This window comes from Trachurus trachurus (assembly GCF_905171665.1).
Source record: "Trachurus trachurus genome assembly, chromosome: 8".
Classification (NCBI taxonomy): Eukaryota; Metazoa; Chordata; class Actinopteri; order Carangiformes; family Carangidae; genus Trachurus; species Trachurus trachurus.
In genome coordinates this window covers 23,213,438-23,229,597 of record NC_139905.1, presented here as the reverse complement: position 1 = coordinate 23,229,597, position 16,160 = coordinate 23,213,438, and the positions used below count along the sequence as shown (strand labels likewise).

The window sequence follows — 16,160 nt, the reverse complement described above, 5'->3', positions numbered from 1 at the left end:
CCAATGCCTCGATGTAGTTCTGTTTGTCCCGTTTAGCGCTCTTCCTCACCTCTTTGTTTGCTGCTTCGTATTCTCTGTGGGCTGCTGCCTTTTTTGTCCGGGTCTTGCATTTGTTCAGTGTGTCTTTTTTTGCTCTCCTCTCTTCTATTCTTTTCAGTGTATCTGTAGATATCCAGGGTTTATGGTTTGTTTTCTTTTTTCCCACCACTTCTAGACATGTCTCCTTCCATATGTTTTTCAGGCTGGTCCAGTACTCTTGCGTTGGTTTTTCTGCTTTTTCTTCCTGCAGTGCTTGGAACTTGTTCTGCAGAGTTGTTTGATACAGTACAGTTGTTCCTATGTCCTGGAAAAGCTGGATGTTGAACTTTGTTCTACTGTCAGAGGGATTGTTGCAGCGCTTGAGCTTGAGTTGGAGTTTTGCAGCCAGTAGGTGATGATCTGACCCAGCATCTGCGCCCCTCTTAACTCGGACATCTTGGAGAGAGCGCCTGAACTTCCTGTTTATGCATATGTGGTCGATTTGGTTTTCGGTAGTGTGGTCAGGTGATATCCAGGTGGCTTTGTGAATATGTTTATGGGGGAATACGGTTCCTCCTATGATCAGGTTATTATCAGCACATATGTCTGCAAATCTCTCCCCATTTTCGTTCATGCTGCCAATGCCTTGCCTTCCCATGACCAGTTCGTATCCAATATTGTTGTTTCCAACCTTGGCATTCATGTCACCCATGAGGAGGAAGATGTCTTTTTCTTTCCTGGCCTGGAGTAGGTGTTGTAGCTGGTTGTAAAAGTTGTCTTTTAGTTCGTCGTCAGTATTGTTGGTGGGTGCGTAGCACTGTATGACTTGGAGGTTGATTCTTTTATGGGTGGTTTGGAATCTTGCAGTGATTAACCTGGAATTGATGGGCTCCCAACTGATTAGGGCTCTCTGTGCTTCTTTGGAGAGCATGAGTGCTACTCCCTCCGTGTGTGGTGCATTTTCATCTGTGTGTCCAGAGTAGAGTATGGACTCGCCACTGCTCATTTTCACTTCCCCCGTCTGGAGCCACCTAGTCTCGCAAAGGCCGAGGATGGAGAGCTTGTATCTCCTCATCTCTTCTGCGATGACTGACGTCTTCCCAGCTGTGAACATGGTCCTAATGTTCCATGTGGCGATGTTCGTTGGTTGCCTAGGAGATAGAAGATTCCGACGCAACCTCTCCATATGGTTTTCAGCATGCGTCTTCATTGTCTCTTTAGCTTGTGTGCTTGAAGAGTCTTCATCTCTTAGGCAATGGGGTTTCTTACTCTTCATCAATGTTTCTGTAATCATTTTAATCCACTTCACAGGTGATTGGCCTGTGAGTTTCACCATTGCCCTATTGGCCAGCTTGACCTGTTTCCACCTCTCACGACAGGGACGTTAGGGTTGGACTTTGAGAGGCTCCCTGCAACCACTGTGAAAGCTTAGGAGGTTTGTCAGAGATCCACTGAAGTAGGATACACCGTCTGGCACCAAACAGAAGAACATCAAGCAGTCTCAGCATACAAGAATTAAGGTTCAGTGCAGGATGTAAACCAAGGATACAAGACAGTGGGGGTTAGGTCCAGGTCTTTACCAAATATGTCAGAAATATCTTTACAGACCTTTCTCCAGAATTTTTTAATAAAAGGGCAGTCACAGATGCAATGGTAGTATGATCCCTCTGAGATCTTGCATTTATTACAGTATTTGGAGAGTGTGGGATTAAATGTGTTCCTTAGCACTGGTGTAATCTGGAGCCTGTGGGTGATTTTGAATTGAAATTCCTTAACTTTGTTAGTGGACAAACAGCCGAGAGAGCTCAACCACACATCACCCCACTCATCATCTGAGATTGATAGCCTACCCCCAGATCAGCCTGGGCTCTCCCTTGTTACTGCACGCACAGTCGAAAGGATGGTGTCTATCTGCTTGTCTATCACTTTGTGCTACATTTTTTATGTATGAAAAGTGCTCTATAAATAAAGTTTATTATTATTATTATTATCATTGTCATGGACTCGGGAGTGAGGCAAGACACGTAAAAAAAATAAAAATGTTGGCGTATCCCAAGAAGCCGGTGCATATTCTCATTTGCCCAGGTCATAGTATTTCAAAGGAGGTTAAATCGAAAGCAACTGGACTTAGTTATTTGTCTAGACAAATAACTGTCTGTTCTAGACAAATAACTAAGTCCAGTTGCTTTCGATTTAACCTCCTTTGAAATACTATGACCTGGGCGTTCCTAGACAAATAACTAAGTCCAGTTGCTTTCGATTTAACCTCCTTTGAAAAAGTATCCGAAGAAGTGATAGCATATCCAGTTCCATGCTAAGCCTGATACAATTTTAAGTTGTCCACCAATTATAGGTTTTACCAATTATAAACTTAACAGGGGGATATATTTAATTGTATTGTAGCCTACCTATAAGCATTAAAGATCTGCCTTTGTTTTAGATGCTGTGGCTGCTAGACGATGTGTGATGGCATTTCTTCTTTCCTTTAAGGAAGGTGCAGTATTTCCTATGCTAAAGGCTGTTGCTCAAATGTCCCACAGTGAACTCCAGTGGTAATGGACGTACATGGGGCTTTAGGAGATGTGAGTTATTTTTGTCTTAAGCCTCCACCATCTTGAATGGGCTCAGTCATTAGAAAGAAAAAAAGTGGCTTTTGGAAATAGTGTGGAGGATGATTGTGCATGGTTCATGTTCAGATCCATATAAAGTCTTCTACAGTAAGATTGTCTCAAAGGTGTAGAGTAGGACTTTTTCATTTGGAAAAAATAGAAAAGAAACATAGTCTTATATGATGTGTATATATATATATATATATATATATATATATATATATATATATATATATATATATATATATATATATATATATATATATATATATATATATATATATATATATATATATATATATATATAGCCAAGTATGCTCATTAACAATATGACAGGTCAAACTCCACAGATGTTTTAAGATATCACTTAATGATAAGTTGATAAAAAATTTTTTTTGATATATATATTATTCAAATTATTTAATTATTGCATTTGCATTAAACCTGAATGTCAGAAAGTTCATTGAGAGAGCACAGTTTGTGTTGTAGATACAATGACAGATTATTTGAAATGAGATATAACGTAACTGACACTTCAAATACTTAAAGCTTCTTGGATCAGTTATATTTCAACTTAAGAAAAAAAACATGCCCTCAATTCCTTATTGTAATAAGTCAGTCATCCAGGGCTGCTGCTCCCTATACGCAGAACAGGCTCTATGCATAGGGCCCCACGATCCATGGGGGCCCCCATTTTGCGCGAGTAGATGCGCATTGCGGGCGCGTGTAGTGCAACAAGTCATCCTGAGGCAGGAGAGGAAAAAAAGACGAGAGTAAACGCAGTGATTGACAGCAGAGCAGCATCTGACCAATCAGTGGTCAGATGCACAGACAGGCGGTTGGAGAGCTACAAGTGCAGAGATGGCCACCAAATGTCGGGAGCAAGCAAAAGTAAAGAAAGAAGTCTAAGGCTTGTGCTTCAATTATGTATGTTGTTGAAATAAAAATGTAAACCTTTGTGGCATAAAACCCTAACATTGCTCACCGTTATGTGCAGTTTAATCAACTTTCTGTGCAGGTCACGAGCGTTTTGGAGTTGTTGGATTGTGTATTTGATGAGTTTGATGAGGGAAACCAAGAAATTCCATTAGCCTCCATAGTGTAGCTCTGAGCAGCTTGTGGCTCTGCTCCACTGTTCTAAAAACAGCTTGCACCGACAAATAAAGGTAATGAACCTACTCCTAAAACTATAGAGATTATGACAATGGGCCAATTTTCCAAAATGTTGAACTATCCCTTTAAGTGGTCGAAAAATGGTTAATAGGATCAATTGTGCCGCCGCTGCAGGCTGAGTAGGGTCACGTCGGCTGCAACTGCACTCTGTAACTTTGAAATGGTTGTTGACACAAACTTAAAGTTTGGCTACAATAGGCCTACCATAAAGAAAATGACCATTCAGTCAATTAAAGGTGCATTACACCAATTTATATAGGCTATGAAGTGCAGGGTTTAGTCACAGGGAATGCACTACCTGTGCAAACAGTTGTATTATATCTCTGCTGGGAGATTGAGAATGAATGAATGAATGAATGAATGAATGAATGAATGAATGAATGAATGAATTAATGAATGAATGAATTAATGAATGAATGAATACTTTATTTCAAACATATATAGAATAATATATTACACTTGAAGCACTAAAAAGACTGATGATGTCACACTGATGTCACCAGGGTTATTTCAGCTCGGATATGAGACTTTGAATTTGTAACAAACTGGGATTGTGGGGTTTGAAAGAAGTGGGCATCTACAAGACAAGAGAGCATCCAACAAAAGACACTACTGAGTTGCAAAGAGTTAGGGCATCTGGGGCAGTTCAGATCACATACAGTACAGACAACTCCAAAATGTAGAGTCAACCACAGAAAGATGTTTAGTGTCAAATGTGTAAACTAAGACTTTGTCATTTGAGAAACACAAAACACAACACAAAATTTCTATGAATTTGATGTGCATATATTTATTATGCTCATTAATAACGTGGAAGATAGAGGATAACATCAATGATGAAATGCTGAAGAAATATTTTCCTATCAAGACTGAATATGAGAAAAGCTCAGACAACAAAACAGCAAAGCTGATGTAGATAATAAAATGAGATTAACATGACAAAACAAGCACATAAAATACTTTGTCAACAAAAAGCTTCTGCATCAGTGAATATGGTTCAACTGAAAGTATAAAGCCTTAAGAATAGGGTTATTTGACATAAGTTGAAGACATTAAATGCAAGTTATCAAAGAAAAATGAACTGAATCATTCAATCAATCAATCATTTCTGACATGTCTCTCGTGAACTTTAAATTTCATGTATTTTGGTTCAATAAAACTCAATCATTCATCAGATGCATGTATGTGTTTCACCTCCAAAGAAAAATAAATGAAAAAACAATGTAATGACTGTTTCACCTTAATGGAAATGTTTCCAATATCAAGACAACTACGTATGCGATTAATTTAATATTAATAGTAACATATCAAATTTAGACCCACTCCATCCTCTGAAGTATCATGTATGTTTATCATTTGTAATATTCATTTACTGTCCACATTTTTTATTCATGACAAAACATGAATGTCTTTTCTTATGTTTGTGACATTTTTAGAGTGATTATGTTCACTTCACTCACAATTTGTACAGTTCATCCAAACTTTGAATCGCATCTTCTTTATTGTATTTTCTCCACTCACTGGGAATTTCTCCATAGCCCTGGAATTTTAATTTATGATGCTCCTCCAGTTGGGTTTGAAATCGACTCACAAACCATTTCCAGTATGTCAGCTTAGACTCATCAGCAATGATCATCCATGCAGCATACTCCTCACCACCATTTGGGTACTCTTTGTAAGGAATGATTTCATCTGAGTCATGATGAGGGTAAAATCTCCTGTCGCTTGCAACTAATGTTGTGCAGAAATCTATGACCAGATCCACTGTCCCTCTCCCATGCCATCCCTTTATCCCAGAGGGTCGATGAAAAGGAACATTGTGTTTTTCAGGACTGTGATCCTCCATGGTGTTGGTGCAAACAGCTGCACAGAATGGACACTTTACCCAGCAGCAGTTGCACAGCTGATCGATCAGGATTTGATCAGGCTTCAGTCTGAATTTATTCATCTTACCTAATGAGAGGTTGCTCATCTCCTTCATGATGGGTCCAAGGCCTTTCTCTATCTCTTCTCTGAGAAAGTCAAAACTCTTTATGTCTTTGAAGTTTTCAGAACAAATGACATCAAATCTAAACTTGTCTTTTAGCAAACTGGAAAAATCCTCCAGCCACATGCCTGTCTCTCCTTTCTCAGTTTTGACTTTGTCTGTTGCAGTAAATAAAGCCTGACTCACAAGATTTTTCATGTCTTCAACATTTTTCTTCAGTATATCTCGTGCTTTGTCTCTGTGTGATGTGAAGATGTATTTCTTTACCTCCTCTTTGATAAACCTCTCTACTTGTTTCCTTGGTTGATGGATGTAGGTAATGAAACCACTGAAGTCTTCTTTCTCTGCCAGTGACTTCAACACATGTTTCTCCAGGTTCAGTCTGTTCCCATTGAATGCTGGGAAACTGCACCTCATCTCTCCAGCAAGACCAATGGCAGTCTTGTTACAGACAGCCTCAACAGTGGAAACCTTCAGTTTGTCACAGATCATCTTTCCGAGTACGACAGCAGAAGAGTTTCCTTTACAGAAGCTGCTGAAAATGTTGTAATATTGATCAATTTTGCTTTCCAAATAAGCAAATGCATCATTATTCTTCTTGAAATTCTCATGGGACTCTAAAAGCCAACGTCCTGCTCTGTCAAACACATACAGTAAGAGATCGACTGTGAACTCCTTCTTCAGAGCATATTTCCTCTCTGATTCAAATTCTGTCACTTTGTCTTTGACATTTTTGGCCACTTCTTGCAAATAAGTTAACCTGTAGCCTCTTGTAGCTACAGGTTTGTTCTTGATGGTATCGAGTGAATGTTTGTCAACATCATCAATCAGTGATCCAAAACATCTCTGTTCTTCATGTGGTAAAGAACTCTTGTGGAATTCTTTTCGTTGTGTTGACGCATATCCTAAGAGATTTTTAATCGATGTCCATGGTGCTCTCCATGAATATCCTCCTTGCCCTTTTGTGTTTTTGTTTTTGTGTCTTTTCATCTTCATTATTTTCATCTAATTGTTTGCTTTCATCAGTCAGCTCCTGATGCTTGGTGACGGCCACGTAATCAGAGTAATCACCGACCTCCGATATATTTTTGAATCTGTCAATGCTTTTGGATTCATTAATAAGAGCCCATTCAATCCCAAGCTCTTCAAGGATTTTTGTCTGATCTTCCTCCAAGTCGATGTCTTCAATAGGTTTTGTATCGGCAGTTAGTTCTCTCACCCAGCCACTCCAAACAGAGTCAAACTGCTGCTTAAGTTCCTCTTCATCTTGTTTCTTGTCTTTTAACTTCTGAGCGAGCTCTTTGCTCTTCTGTAGCAACTTGTTCTCAAACTCTGTCTTCTGATCATCAAGCTTTTTACAAGCCTTCTTCTGCTGGATGACTTCATCCAGTTTTCTTTTCACTCCTCTCACCAGTTCATCATGAAACTCCTTGATCTTGATGTCAAATTGGCCTCGCCACTGAACCAACATTTCTTTGTCTCTGTCGTCATCAAAGTACTTTCTCATATTTTTTGTGGTTTCTTCATATGTTTTGCTCATTTCTTTTGAAAGGTCACTGAGCTCAACCTTGTCCAGTTTTCCATTTTCAATTCTGTTATACAGCTGGTCTTCAATGGTCAACATGTGTTTTCTCAGGGACCAGGTCCAGTTCCCATACTGGACCTTGAGTTTTCTGTACACTTTAATTTCAAGGGTGTTCTTGAAACTGAAGACAAAGTTTTCACTCAGTAGGGCTTCCCACAGGTCCTGAACTCTGCTTCTGAACTGTGACAGAGTAAACCCAGCAGACTGTGAAGCTTTAGAGAGGATGAAGTTCTTCAGCTCTTGGACGCTCTCACTATAACCTGGATTTGGAGGAGCCATAGGTGGACTTCCCTCCCACAGCTGGGCAAAGTATTTCACATCTTTTTGCACATCAAATGCAATGACGTCACTGAAACACACATCACAATCCTCCTCTTTGGCAGCGAGTTGGGCCATCTGGTCCAGTTTCTCCTGCAGGCGTCTCTTTCCATCCATGTTTTTCTCTGCAGCTGAAATATCTGTAACATTCTGGTGAACAAACACACAACTTGGAGAAAGTTTAACTTCCTTCATCCTCATGAAAGCCTGAACAACAATCTGCAGAATATCTTGCATGTCAGCTGGATTCTCTCCAAAGATGTTGATCAGTGTCATGTTTCCCAGACCAACAACAAATGTTGCCAGTTCATTGTCGTGATTAAAAGTGGTGTTACCTGCTAATTCAAGAGCACGCAGTCCTTCAGTGTCCACCACCAGAACATAGTCAAACTTCAACTCTGTCTTCATCTCCTCCGACACTTTGACCAGCTGCATGAAGGCACCCTTGGTGCATCTGCCTGCACTCACTGCAAACTGTAACCCAAACATGGCATTCAGCATGGTTGATTTTCCACTGTTTTGTACGCCCAAAACTGACAACACAAAAACTCTCTGGTCGCCCAGTTTCTTGATGACTTCATCTAAAATACTAGAGACCCATGTTAGAGGCACATGACCTGCATCACCATCCATCAGCTCCATGGGGTGTCCTGATATCATCAGCTCTGCAGCCAGCTCAGGGAATTTAGACCAGTCAGTCTGTCTCCTCTGTGTTTGTCCCTGCAGAGATTTATGGGCTTCATAGATCTGTCCCATTTCCCTGAAGATGTGCTCCAAGCCAACATTGGCTGACTGTAGTTTTTTGGATATTTGTTCAAGCTCATCTTGTTTTGATTTGAACTCTTTGTCATGATCTTCTTTCTGAAACCTCTTTTGCCTTTCATCACAACTATCAGATTTGTCATGTCTCTTCATGGCCAAGACCTCAGACCACCTCTCATCGTATCTTTGGAGAATTGAGGTGAGATCGTCTGTGGAGAGGGCATCCAGTAAGATCTGAGTCCATTTCAGGAAATACTCTTTGTCTGTTGATGTCAAAGTTGAGAGACTTTTAATGAACAACTTCACCAGTTCACTGCTGGGAGCATCACATTGTTGTTGTCGTATTTTCATCAGTTTTTCTTCCTTTTCACTTTTCTCCTTCTCAATGTTTCCTTTGAGGTGATACAGTTCTTTGTGTGTTCTGCACCACTCATGCCACAGTCGGCCATGACAAGGGAGGAATTCATCTTTGATTTTTGTAACATCCATCCTCTTAAGTAAATTCACTATCTTCATAGCAGCAGATTTCCCTGTTTGACAGACTGTGTCATTTTCATCCACTCTGATTCCAGAGACCTCGGCCATGGTTTCAAGCTGGAAGGATGTATGTGGTCCAGACAAGATCTCTCTAATGATCCTTTTCAGTTCTTCAGAAACATCTGACTGGCTTCTATCTTTTAGACCCATTTTGTATTTTCCTTTTTTTATCTGAACTGCACCACAATCATTATCAGCAATGAGACAGATGAGAGGCTTTGGAGAAGTAAGCAGCAACAGAGCGCAGCTGAGCATAACAGAGACAAGTTTTGCTAAGTTTTGCCAAGTTAGATAACTTGCAGAAACTGAGAAACTGAGAAAAGGAGAAAAGGAGAAAAGGAGGAAAAGAAAAAGAGAAAAGATATGGGGAAACCTAAAGGCGCCGATAGCTCCGAAGCTGAATCAATGCTAGACGCCGTGAACGAAGGCATGGCGGCAATGAGAGATGACCTGAGAAGACTGAGAGAACATGGAGATGTCGTGGCTGACAGAAACCTGAGAAACATGAATGAATCCATGACTGATGGCCTGAAGGTGCTGAAAGCCGAGCTGAAAAGTGAGCTGAAAGAAATAAAGAAGAAGATGGATTCTCTCCAAAAGTCTGTAGTGGAAATCAGAGTGGAAATCAAAGAGCTACAGGAAGAAAATGCAAAAAAAGACCAGCTTTTAAAGGAGATGGGAAACAGAATGGAAGAAATGGACCAGCAAGGAAGACTCAACGAGGTGATTGTGACTGGTCTCAAGATCAAGCATCAGACCTACGCAAGGGCGGCTGCGGCTGCAGCCGCCCCACCTGAAGAATCTGATATTAAATCTGTGGAGAAGCAGGTGTCTGAGTTCCTGGCTGGCAAAGACATCGATGTTGACTTCAACAATGTGGAAGTATGTCACCTCTTACCCCGGAGGCAAGATGCTGGAACACGAGCTGTCGTGCTGAGATTCAACAATAGAAGATACAAGACTGCACTGCTGAAGCAGGGCAAGAAGCTCAAAGGCTCGGACGTCTACATCAATGAGAATCTCACCAAAAAGAATGCTGGCATCGCCAGACAAGCTCGCCAACTGAAGAAAGGGGGGAAGATTCAACACACCTGGACGGCAAACTGCAGAATCTACATCAAAACGAATGGATCATCACCTGAAGATGTCCAAATACTGCAAATCAGGAGCGAGGACGAGCTGGAGAAATACAACAACTAAGGTATGGCTCACGAACACTCCATAACATCAACACAGCAAAACATAAGGGTTCCTACACAGACTGAAAAAATAATGGAAATATCAGAGAGGATTGCTGAACTTGAAACTGTGGAGCTGATTATAAATCAAGATGTGAACCATACCTTAGCAGACCCGAATGAAGGAATTGACCCGAATACTCACTTTTATCTTAACATGACCGAGAAATGCCAGTACTACACGGAAGATCAATACAACCAGAACATTGAGATGGATGGAAAATTGTCTCTAATTCACTTCAACAGCAGGAGTTTATACACTAACTTTGACCACATCAAGGAATACCTACAACACTTCAAATATCACTTCAACATCATTGCGGTGTCGGAAACATGGATTAATGAAGACAAAGGAGCAGATTTTTTCCTGGATGGATACAAGCTTGTTTGTGTTAACAGAAGAAGCAAAATTGGAGGAGGAGTGGCCCTGTTCATTGACAATGAAATTAAGTATGACACTATACAAAATATGTCTAAAGCTGTTGACCACTTAATGGAATGTGTGACAATTGAAATATGTGTAACAAATGGTAAAAATATAGTTGTAAGCTGTGTTTACAGAGCACCAGATTCAAAAATAGAAGATTTCAATGAATGTGTGGGAGAAATATTATCAGAAATTAGCCAAAAGAGAGTTTTCATCTGTGGTGATGTAAATATTGACTTGCTAAATCCAAAACAAAACACGGTAATCGATGAATTCATTAATATGATGTATACAATGGGCTTACAACCTCTCATCACACGCCCCAGCAGGATCACAACACACAGTGCTACTCTAATTGATAATATTTTCACTAACGTTAACGACATAACAAGAGGACTCCTGATAAATGATATAAGTGACCACCTACCAATCTTTGCTATCTATGACTGGAAACACACTGTGAGACAGACACCTAACAAAAACATTTACATTAGGGTCAGGACCGAAGAGGGAATGAATGCACTGAAAAATGAACTACTGAGGCAAAACTGGAACAATGTTTACAATGAAACAGATGTGAATGATGCATATGACTCCTTTTTGCAAATATTTAAAACACTATATGACAGACACTGTCCTATGAAAAAAAGACACACAAATCAGAAGAAGGAGGGGAAACCATGGCTCACAAAACCATTGATAAATGCCTGCAGGAAGAAAAACACCCTGTACAAACAGTTCCTGAAACTAAGAACGACACAGTCAGAAGTGAAATACAAAAGATATAGAAACAAACTACATAGCATTTTAAATGAACGCAAGAAAGAATATTACAGCAACCTACTAGCAGAAAACATGAAACATACTAAAAAAATATGGGATATTTTAAACAATGTGACAAAAAATGAAAAGGCAAAACTAAGCTACCCTCCCTACTTCAACTATAACAACATGCAGGAAGATAACCCGGGAGTCATAACAAATAGATTCAACCAATTCTTTGTAAATATTGGGCCAGAGCTAGCCAAGGACATTCCTGACTCACCCCTGCACTGGGACCACTTTGATAAGGACGGAGACAGAAATCCCAGCTCGATGTTTCTCACACCAGTTGAGGCCACAGAGATCACACACATGGTCAATAAGTGTGTAGGAAAATCATCAACTGACATTAACGAATTTGACATGAGGTTGATTAAAAAAGTTTTACCAGGTATTATCTTACCGCTTAAATACATCTTCAATCTGTCGTTTCAAACAGGGACTTTTCCCACCAAAATGAAAATTGCCAAAGTTGTGCCACTGTTTAAGAATGGGGACACACATGAGTTTACCAACTATAGACCAATCTCAATACTGCCACAACTGTCAAAAATCTTGGAGAAGCTTTTCAACAGCAGATTAGACAACTTCATCAACAAATACAATCTGCTATATGACAGCCAATATGGATTCAGAAAGAACCACTCGACTGCCTTAGCTCTAACTGAGTCGGTGGAAATCATTACTGACGCTATTGACCGTAAACTACATTCCATAGGTATTTTCATTGATCTGAAAAAAGCATTTGACACCATTAACCACAATATTTTAATAGCTAAACTGGAGAGATATGGCATTAGAGGTGTAGTTCTGGAGTGGGTTAAGAGCTACTTACACAAAAGGTCCCAATATGTGAAAATAGGTGATAACACATCAACTTGCCTGGACTTAATCTGTGGGGTCCCACAGGGGTCAGTTCTGGGTCCAAAGCTATTCATACTATACATAAATGATATATGCAATGTGTCCAATATTCTGAAACTAATATTATTCGCGGATGATACCAATATCTTCTGTTCTGGGGGTGATTTGAACCAACTTGTGGAAACGGTAAACCAGGAAATGGCTAAGCTTCATGTGTGGTTCAATGTAAACAAATTATCACTAAATCTAGGGAAAACTAAATACATGCTATATGGGAAAAAAGGTTGTAATACGAGTATTAACATCCAAGTAAATGGAGTGAATATTGAAAGGGTCAGTGAGAACAAAGTACTGGGAGTAATTATTGATGACATGCTAAGTTGGAAACCACACATAAGACACTTAAAAAGCAAGTTAGCCAGGAGTGTGTCCATACTATGGAAAGCACAAAAAATAATAAATCAAAAAGCACTTCACCTGCTGTATTGGGCACTAGTCTCTCCACACCTGCAATACTGCGCAGAGGTGTGGGGTCACACTTATAAAGGCTCCACACATCCCTTGTTAATACTCCAAAAAAGAGCTCTGAGAATCTTGCATTATGCCAATTACAGGGCACACACAAATCAGTTATTCGTGGACTCAAGAATACTCAAACTATATGACTTGATAAATTACCGCACAATACAAATAATGTATAAGGCCGCAAATAAAAGCCTCCCCAAAAATCTGCAAATACTTTTCCTGGAAAGAGAAGGGAGACACAATCTTAGAGGGAAAAAGATTCTCAGACAAAGAAATGTTCGAACTACGTTAAAATCCTTTTGCTTGTCGATCACAGGTGTCAAACAATGGAATGCATTAGAAGATGATGTCAAAACATCAGAGACATTTAATGTCTTTAAGAGAAAGTATGTCAACTCAACTATTAACCGGTACAAAATAACACAGGAGGGCTGATAAAGGTCAGAGACACGAATCAACAGACACTGTGCTGAGACGGCATGGGAGCATAACAATAACATTCTGTTCCCAAACAATACGTTTAACCAGAGAAAATTGTATGTCAAAGGTCTACACCAGGCTGTTTGTGCAGGATGTTGTTATAATGTCTATCAACAAGGTGGAGATAAATTAAGGTACTAATGCATGCTGTAACATGACTGAGAGATCAGAGTACTGCAGAATTCAACTGAGCCCTGTAACTGACAAGCTGAGTTCAATCAACTGGTCCACGATGGATTTGCTGAGTTGGTCACTGAATGCCATTGACAGAGTGTTCTCAACAAGGCGTGCGGGTTCTGGTGAGCCCAAATGCCCGGACGGGACTTTCATCTCCGGCTACATCTTGGATGGATGGGAAAAGTGGAGAGTCCTCTGCCTTGCCGCACTCGATGTTGAGGACGTCGAAGACGTGTACATTTTCACGTTCATGACAATTGGGATGTTCACCCTGGGATGCGGAATTTTCATGCAATATCGGAAAATGAGGAAGATCGCCTCTGAGCAGACCAATGCCAGGGCGGACAACGCCACTACTCGAGGTGCTGTGGTCGGGATGCGTTCCGACATCACAGCAGTTCGTGAATTTGTGTCAATATTACGAGCTGACATGGCCAAAACTCGGGAGGATATGGCGAGGTTAAGCGCGGCAAAGGCTGCAGAGGAGACGGATGAATAAAAGAATATGGCAAAAAAGGGCTCTTACACCACAGCATACACCATCCCAAAAATAATAAGTACATTGGACGTTGCTCACTGCCGATTGGACCATTCTATGACTTTGTGACATGCCAAGCTACAAGATGAGACTGTTGTTCACTCATGACGGACAAATATGGACACATGTGCAAACACACACGTAATCTATGTACTGTACTGTCTAGAGCTAAACTTCAGCTCTGCTTACTACCTGTTGCCAACATGTTATATCGAATGTCATAAGTAAAATATGTTATATCAAAATGTAAAAAACAGAAAAAAGCAAAAAGAAAAGAAAAGACTATGATATGATCTATATACTACTTATGCCGTAACATATTATGTCAAAATGTCATAAGTAAAAGAATGTTAAAAAAAAAAAAAAAGGAGAAAAGATTATGATAAAGATTTTATTCTGTGGGTAATGGGGGCGGGACTAGATAAGCTTTTGCTTCTCCCGCTTTCCCTTTCGGCCATGTGCATTGTATTATTGAACTAAGATGAAGTGTGATGATGATGATTTAAATTGACATGCCCGAAATAAATAAATTGATTGATTGATTGATTGATTGACTCAAGAAGATCTAAGATAACTGTTGTTCTTTTATCCCCTTTTTCCAGATTTGGCACAAGAACAACATTGACTGAAGATTTTTCAGTCAGTATGTCACGTTGATTTTCTATTGACAGAGCATCACCGTGAAGATTACAGAAGGCAGTGCAGTCAGTGAAGGCATCATTGGGTTTGCCAGCAGGACAGTACCAGGCAATCTCTGCCACACCATCCATCAGATGGCGAGACTTGGTGCTACCTGGACAGTTTCTGTGGAAGAAGGTGTTGTGACGGTCGTTGATCAAAGTGTTGATCAGCTGAGATTTAGACACTGACAGTGAACCCAGGCGGAGAAATGACACCATGGGTGTCTCAGCTTCACAGATGGGCGAACTCTTCATGGTGATGATGTTTGACTTGTCAGTTTTCTTCCATGTTTTTCTTATTTGTCTGAATGTCCACAGAGGACACTCAACATCCATTGTGACTGGGTCAGGAACTAGCAAAGGTAAGGCGTACTGACACTGTGAGAGCTGTGTCATCATGTTCTGCTTCAGGAAGCTGTCTGAGCAGTGAAACACTGCCATTTGAACGTCCATTGGATGAACATGAGTCTGTTCTGTCTGACCACAGACAGCATCTGTGCTAAAAAAAAAGCATTAACGTCATTGTCTTCTGTGCCAACAGTGTCAAACCCTGCAACTGTATTTGAGTGGGTAAAACCAACACTGCTTTGTCTTACAGGAATATACCTGGCTCTGTAGTCTAACATCATCAACCTCTGAAGAAAAGAATGAGCAAGATCTTCCTCAGATGTTTCATGGTCCTGTTTCACTGGTCGACCTATTTTAAGAAAATCTGCTGGTGACAACTTCTGTTGATGTTTGTCTGGAAGGTGAAGTCTCTGAAGCAGGCTCTTCAGCGACCCTTTAGACATCTTCACTGATGGCTGTAGATAATGAATAAAAAAATATGTCAATCAGCAGTTGACAGTGGTGGGACACATACTTAGATATGGTGAAAAGATATAAGTAGTTTCATGTGTATGGTACCTCCAGGAAAACAATGAACCAAAGTACCAAATCAATAATGTAAAACATTTTCCTTTGATTGAATCATTTAGTTGTAAATTAAATTGTTTTATATTACCTTTTTCCTCAGCTGCTGATGGTGAGTTTTGAGTAGGCCTAACACCTGGAACAGTCACAGGATGACACTGTAAAAAACATGAAGGAGATTTGTGATGATTTGCAACAAACCCATATTTTATTCACAACAAAACATAAAAAACACATCATATGTTGAAACTGAGACGATTTCATGCAAATATTAGATCATTTTGAATTTGACAGCAGCAACATGTCTCAAAAAAGTTGGGACAGGGGCAACAAAAGGCTGGAACAAGGAGGAACATTTCACATCTAACGAGGTTTAGGTGGCAACAGGTCAGTAACATGACCGGACCGAGGCACAGCACTACCTCAAATTTACTGCAGGTTAGTGTGAATTTGCCATTTTTCTAGTGTTGTCTCTTTGTGTTTAGTAAGTACATTTAGTTTCTATACA

At 40.1% G+C, this 16,160-nt stretch overlaps 1 protein-coding gene and 1 pseudogene across 2 annotated transcripts in view; both read right to left on the bottom strand.

Annotated features, from left to right (window-relative positions):
• The window catches only part of tefb (TEF transcription factor, PAR bZIP family member b), a 164,724-nt gene that overhangs the window by 51,220 nt on the left and 97,344 nt on the right, over positions 1 to 16,160 (bottom strand). The window lies entirely within an intron of this gene.
• LOC310990680 (interferon-induced very large GTPase 1-like) lies at positions 4,283 to 15,224 on the bottom strand (annotated as a pseudogene). Its single transcript, XR_014596500.1, has 2 exons — positions 14,615 to 15,224; positions 4,283 to 9,214 (listed from the first exon to the last, which is right to left on the bottom strand). The product of XR_014596500.1 is annotated as an interferon-induced very large GTPase 1-like (transcript).